Source organism: Alligator sinensis, unplaced genomic scaffold, assembly GCF_000455745.1.
Source record: "Alligator sinensis unplaced genomic scaffold, ASM45574v1 scaffold233_2, whole genome shotgun sequence".
Classification (NCBI taxonomy): Eukaryota; Metazoa; Chordata; order Crocodylia; family Alligatoridae; genus Alligator; species Alligator sinensis.
Window position 1 is genome coordinate 2,517,487 of NW_005841941.1, and position 7,119 is coordinate 2,524,605.

At 43.2% G+C, this 7,119-nt stretch overlaps 1 long non-coding RNA gene across 1 annotated transcript in view; it reads left to right on the forward strand.

Annotated features, from left to right (window-relative positions):
- LOC112549636 overlaps nucleotides 1-6,686 on the forward strand; it is a 21,956-nt gene extending 15,270 nt beyond the window's left edge. The window contains exon 4 of the long non-coding RNA XR_003093143.1: nucleotides 1,607-6,686. This is a non-coding gene — a long non-coding RNA (uncharacterized LOC112549636). The remainder of the gene's footprint in view (nucleotides 1-1,606) is intronic.
- Nucleotides 6,687-7,119: the final 433 nt, after the last annotated feature.

Sequence of the window (7,119 nt, forward strand, 5' to 3'; positions counted from 1 at the left end):
TGCAGGGACGTGTAGCTTTCCTTAACATAGAGAGCTACCCCCCCGCCCCTTTTCTCTACACGATCCCTCCTGTACAGGGTATACCCATCTATCCCCGTTTGATAGCAGTTAATTACTCCGCTGTAAGATAGTACTGTCTCCAACAGTAATATCTTATGGAAGAGTTCATTAGTTTATTGCACCCTAATACCAGCGCACCTATAGACAATGATGCTTTACTAGGGAGCTAATTAGTCAACTCTACAGTAAAGCACACGTGTAGATGCACCCAGTACCTAGTAGATTCCTCTTTCCCACTCCCTTGTATGTTCTTCCCTAATTATAATTTCCCAGCCTTTGCTATGTCTCTAATCAATTCCAGCCCCCAACACAAGTAGTCGAAAGCCCCCAACCCCCTGCATGTACATGGGCATTTGTAGAACTGATACAAGATCCATGGTCTATACAGGGAAGTTGCTGGCAAAAGGCTTTGATACATCATCTAGAAGAATAAGCAGCACAGCTTGCCTAGCTAAAATTCTGTCAAGGGGTCGCAGGTCCTAGTCTTATTGGCCTGCCTGGTAACCTTCTTAGGCAAAAGAGCTTTGACGATCTTGAAGCCATCTTCCTACCAGTTGCAATATTCACTCATAGTAACAAGAGATCTTTTTGAGAGTCAGCAAGTATCAATTCCAGCAAGCCCAGGCAAGAGCTGGCTTGCTTTCTGATTAGAAACAGCCAGAAGACGCACACTGGCCATGTCCACACGAAACGCGGATAGTGCAGTTCTTACTGCACAGTCATTTAGTACTTGTTTATATAATTTAGTAAATGACTGTGCAGTAACCCAAGTTACTGTGCAGTAGCTCCATCAAACGGCTTTTTTGTGATGCTGACTGCATAGTAGCCTGAGACTACTGCACAGTAGTGCCACATCATGGTTGATGCCATGTGATGCTACCGCACAGTAGTCTCAGGCTACTGTCCATTCAGCATCTGGTGTAGACATGGTCACTGAGAACCATTAACCATTTGACTATATATTGTGTCCATGTTCACACAGGGAAAAGCACTCCCTCTTTTGGCAGTGCAATTCTATTGCCTGTGTTTACAAGTGGCCAGATTAGACGATTGCAGGGCTGCCTTCTGACCCCAAACTCCAAGGAACATCTGTAGAACTGGGCTGTAATTCAGAATTACGGGGCTCTTGCAGCCCACAATGCAAGAAAAGAAGTAACATTTAGTTTTCCTTGTCTTCTCAGCACTTCTTGTCTTTAAAAATCAGGGATTCAAATATCTCCTTGTAACCTTCAATGACATGGTGTATTCATTCATCTCCATATTTATGAAGCCATTCCAAGGACTGTGAAAACAGAACACACTGTTTAAAATACTATTTAAAGTCTTGATTACCTGTTCTACCTAAGCTGTGCTCCCTGCTCCAAGGCTGCTGGATTTCACAGCAAGTTAGAGTGCCATCAGTGAATGTAGGAGTAATACATGCTCTTGAGACTTTTTATGCTTGCTATATTTAAACCTGACAGATATCTTGTGTTAGTCTCAATTGAAGAGTTTCTTTGTAGATTTAATAATTATATCCCTTTGTCTTCTATTTTTTATCATGAAGTTTCTCCTCTTGAGGGGCTGCATTGCCCTTTTTACAGAAACTTCCATAAGAAATGGCTCTCTTTCAAAATGGCCTCTCAGTGGGACCAAGACCATGGACTAAAGTCAATTAAGAAGCCTTCAATCAAAATGGTCATCGCCTCCAATTATTCCTAAGGAGAGTCATGGTGGCTCCCTCTGTGCTCAAGACAAAGAGGAAGTAAATGGTGACAGTAACTCTTCATGAAGCCAGTATACACACTCCCCCAGAGAAAGATGGGCAATAGATGCCACACTCAAAATGACTACCTGAGATAAGGAGAAGAAATAAAATGAACATTTCTTTAATAAGAAGAAACCATAAACACGATAATGCCTTAATTGTAATTATATGATTTTGACTGTGTCAGTAAAAGGCAGAAGTATGGCTGTTCAGATGCCCTACCTGTGCTTTTCCTAACTTAATATGTATGGCTAGAGGTACTTAGCTGTGTTAGCCTGAGGTTAAGCAAAAGGTCAGGCAGGGTGGCACCTTATAGATTAATTTGTTCAGAGAGGCATGATCTTTCATAGTACATTCATAGCATCTGGCAAAGTAGTCTGTAGCTAATGCCCCCCAAGGAGTTAGTCCGTAAGGTGCCACCCTGCCTTACCCTCTTAATACATTTTGACATCTTTTAAGTCCACTCGTAACTCTAAATTCCCTGGATTTGTAATACTTGATTTAAAGATATTTATAATATTTTCCTAGGTATAGATTTTGTGATAGTATCTCTCTAACTGTGCCCCAGCTTTCCTAAAGGTATCACTTCACTCACCGCTGTTTCTTCAGGGCCTCATCCAAACCCACTGAGGGTCAATTAAAAAGAAAACCCACTTCAAATCAAGCATGAATAATATCACTTCCTTTTATATCACAGTCTGCCTATTACAGCAACTTTCATCAGCAATAGCTGAGTTCCATATATAATTATGTTGAGAGAAACTTAAACTTAAGCTTTTCATATTGATTATCCTGAACCATTGGTGGCATAAGCATTGCCTGGCACAGGAACGCTGATACATGTGATGCTGGAGCCTGCTGGAGCATGGTAATTACACCGCAACAGCAGGCTCGATTAATCAAGTCTGCTCTGATGTGCTGCAATTACCACGCATCAGAGCAGCCTTGATGTACGTGTATAGGCACCCTTTATTTTTAGTAATTTTTTTTTTCCCAGTGGTTCTCAGGGAATGTGAAGTTTTTGTGGTGACCTTTTTTCATGATTTTCATGAAAATTGTGAATTGAGTAGATCCCTACTTATGTTCCATTGCAATCTCAAAGGTCTGCTGAGAGCAACCTTCTGCAAATACCATCAGTTTGCCAAGTTCATTTGGTAAAAACATGTGGGAGGTTGTTCTTGCGAGTCACATCTCAGCTCTACAAGTCTCCTTTGAGCCCATTAGAGTTTGAGTGAAGACATTTTCAGGAACTGTTGTAAGACCTCTTTATGTGGGCAGACCTAAGTTTTGGAGCACAGTTTGTAGAGTTTGTTGCTTTCCACATGCTATTCTATTTTAATAGGTAATCTGTTTTTATCATTTATATTGTTTTCTATTGTCAGTTCCACTGGGCCTTTTCTGAGGAAGGCAGGATAGAAATCTAATAAATAAATAACCGTATTCCCACAGACATAGTGAACGCTATGGGAAGTTTAGAATGACACACATTAGCCAAAGTTACATTTACCTGATTTTCCAAAGTTACATTTACCAGATTTGATCCTTTGGCCCAGATGTGGTGTAAAAGCCAGAAGGAATACTCTCTGCTCCTTAAAGTCAGTATATCATCACTGACTGCCGTGTAACTAGAACAACTGAGGATTTGGCCTAAAGACTGGATGTTAAGTACTATCCCTCATCCTATTTACAATATGTATGTGAGAGAGATTGAGATGGGAAGGGCTATGGAAATAAATTTTCAAAATGTAATATTCCAAATTAATATTATAAAAGCTAAGCAGTACCAGCTACTGTTTTTAGCAATGGTTCATAATCCTTGGGAATCAAACGTGAAGGCACTGAAATGAACACGGAAGAAGAGTAAAATACATAATAGTTGTTGCAGAAGGGGTTAGGACTCAGTCCAGTTGGTGTAAACCCTTTGTTCCCATAAAGAAACAAACAAACCCCAAGTCTGTGCCCCACAGCTTCATGGTGGAATTACGCATAGGTACATTTTCACAGCAGGTTTCCTTTCTGGCCCCTGATGCAAAGACAATGGACATCAGTGTAAAGATCCCTATTGATTTCAATAAGCCTTATACCAGTTCCCACTGATCATTCCAGTTAAACCTACCTATGAAGTAATTCTTGGTTTTGCAAGTTACATACAACGATGGCTGTAAGTAGTATAGGGTATAAACACTACCCTTCTGTATGACTGACTCACTTATCCCATTGTGTTCCACATTATTATGGACTTCTTTTCAAAGAAGGCCTGTAAGCTTGCTTGACAACACTTACACAACCAAAATCACAGTGTTGCATCAGCTGGTGACTTGTTTTTCAGTTGCACCCCATTTTTTGAGCAAAATTATAGAGGCAGGGTTGCAGGCACTGTAAAATATGATCCTATATGCATCTCTCAAGTTTTTCTCTGTTCTACCTCAGACTGAAACCCAGCTTGACCTGGGCTTATAGTCTAATAACCCACTGACCTAGTGTGCTCCTCTTGGTCTGACTGTCTATGACCTAGTTGACCCCGGTAGGCTGTGGCTGTTCCCAATCCTACTTGTCCTTCCCTTCCCCTACAAGTGTATTGTACATATTAAAAAAATTACAACAGAAAAAGTCAGAGGTCCTTTGGTCCCCACCTATGTTGCTGCCAAAGGGCGCCCTTGAATGTCACCCAAAGACACCTGAAAGCTGTCTGGGCATCTTGCTATGGTAATGTTCACGAAGGTGCCTGGGCTGGCCCAGGTAATCTCAGAGGGGGAGGGAAGCAGTAATAGTGGCAGCCCCTGTGAGATGGGAATCTTTTCATTTGACCTGGCAGAATGGCTCAATCTCAGTTTCTGTCATAGCTCATCTGCTGCATGCTCTCAAGCCATAAATCTTGTTCAATTTATAGCAACTATCAGCAAACCATTTTTTCCCATTTTCTTGTCTAAGAACTGAGACAAAGGCTTTTGTACCAAGGGGCGCTAGTGAGATATATCTGTACAGTGAGGAGTTTGTCAAAATCTACAGTTTAGTTTAACTGAATGTATTACCTCTCACTAAAGTAAATAGATTTCTAGAGTCAGACTGAGCTGATGTAAAATGGCTAAGCAACACGGAAATCAACAGAGATATTAACACAAGCATATTGACACAAACTGATTGGCACAAACTAAGATTCTTGCCTTTAAACATGAAGGCCAGAGAATTATTCTTCCGCTGTTATGGAGGTTGCCTTCTTTATTGAGAAATAAAGGACACTGAACAAAATAATCCACTATGAAGAGGATTTCCAAAAGCACCTACACAGGTGTAGCAGGGCACTGGGGTGTGCTTACTCCTTTAAGGGACCTAGCAGCCAGTGGGGCTGTTTGCAGGTGGTGCAAGGGGCTAATGAGAGACTTACCTGACTGGAAGAGGGCTCAGGCTGGAGCTATCTAAGTCCACAGCCTGAGTCGGTCAGGCAGTCTCTCCTTGGCAGCCACGGGGTAAGGAGCTCTGGGCAGCAGAAATTATATAGACAACTCTCCAGGCCTGGGAGCAGAGGCAAGCCCCCTGGGCAGAGAAGGACTGAGTTTTACAAACAAGAGGCCTTTATTTTATTTTGAGCCCACAGAGGGTCTTGGTGCCCAGGGAAGGGCTAAGCTGGACCAGAGAGTCTGGGAGCTTGGAGAAGGGGCAGCATGTCAGACCAGGGGAGTCTGAAGCCCCAAGGGGGGCAGAGTACATAATTAAGCAACATCACAAAGAGAGAACACCCGCAAGGCTTGGGGTGTGGTGTAGAGGAGGTACGGAGCCACACAAGGAGCCGTTAAGGCAACAGGTGCCTGGCATGGGTACAGACAGGCTGAGAGGGCCTGCTAGCCTGGGGGTGCAGGACTGTGACTGAGGGGACCCAGGAGAGGCCCAGTGTTGATGGACACAAGCTTAGGCTCACAGAGCAGCTGCCGTTTGTCTTCGTTAAAAGCAAGGTGTAGTGGGAAAGATTCAAGTGAAGGGCTGCAGTTGAGCCTGAGCAGGACAGGGGCCACATGGCCATCAGGGGCATCACAGCCAATCCAATGGCTGCAGACTTGGTCCAACAGGTGCCTAATTGATCAGGTGCATTTTTAAATCCACTGGGTACATAAATACCTTCATAAGGCTGGCCCTGTAAGCCTGAGACCACTGGGACTCAATGATCTGCCTAACTTCAAATATTTCATTTAAGCTGGTTGAAAAATGTATGAGATAGAATAGTTTCCTAGTGGAAAAAGCACTTATTGTACACTTTTTCAGTTTATTTTGTTATACTTTTATATCATAAAAATTGTAATTAATCTGATGTTATTTAAATGAAACAATTAAGGCCTACACTTTCAAAAGTCACCATGAAAATATATGTGACCCAAATGATGAAAGGGGAAACTGGGAGACTGGTTTTGTGATTCTCTGGTTTATTGAGGCTTCTTAGCAAACTAGATTTAAAAAAATGCTTTCACAACATAAAATATTCAGACTCTAGGCTTATGTCCTCAGGTACAGACAAAGACCACTCACTACAGTGGAAAGATTTTATACCCAACATACATTTAACAGAGGCCCCTGCTCCCTTCTCCTGCTGGAGGGGCAGGCACCTCCTCCATCTCCCCTGCTATCAGCATCCAGACAGCTTCCTGCCCGCACCTCCTCCCCACCCCCCACACATACATGGAGCCCCCCTGGACAGTCCCCAAGCCCTAGCCCTTCAACTCCTGCTCCCCATAGACTTACCTGCATCCAGCTGCTGGGGTTGCTCCCACTACCTTGCCTGGCTGTATGTCAGCCATGTGAATGTATATGCGCAGACACACGTGATGCCCTCTGTCTCCCATCACCCTTCCCCCACTCCCACCAGCCCCAAGCAGCTCCTTGCTGATGCTGAAGGTGAATTTTAATGCTGCGCAGAGCACAATCCCAGACATTTGTTGATATTTAAAAAAAACTGCCCAGATGGAGATCAGAGTACCCAAAATGAGGACATGTCTGGAAAAATCTGGACGTATGGTAACCCTGCACTTAGTGAGAACCATGTCAAGAGGCTTTAGCATACACAAGAATCAGGTCCTGCCTACCATGTCTACTCACTTCACAGTAAACAGATGTTCACTACCTTCCAGCCTGCAGCCTCCCTTTGTCCTCTGAGTCAGGCCAACACTTACATATCACCACTTTTCAATGATTCTGCAGGTGTTTCTGTACCCCAGTAACATCTGTACAGGCCCTTTCAGTGGGTTGACCCAGGTGATATGGGACAGGATTGTTAGTCCTGCACTATCTTTGTTATTGGTTATGAAGTGTGAGAAGGAAAGAGC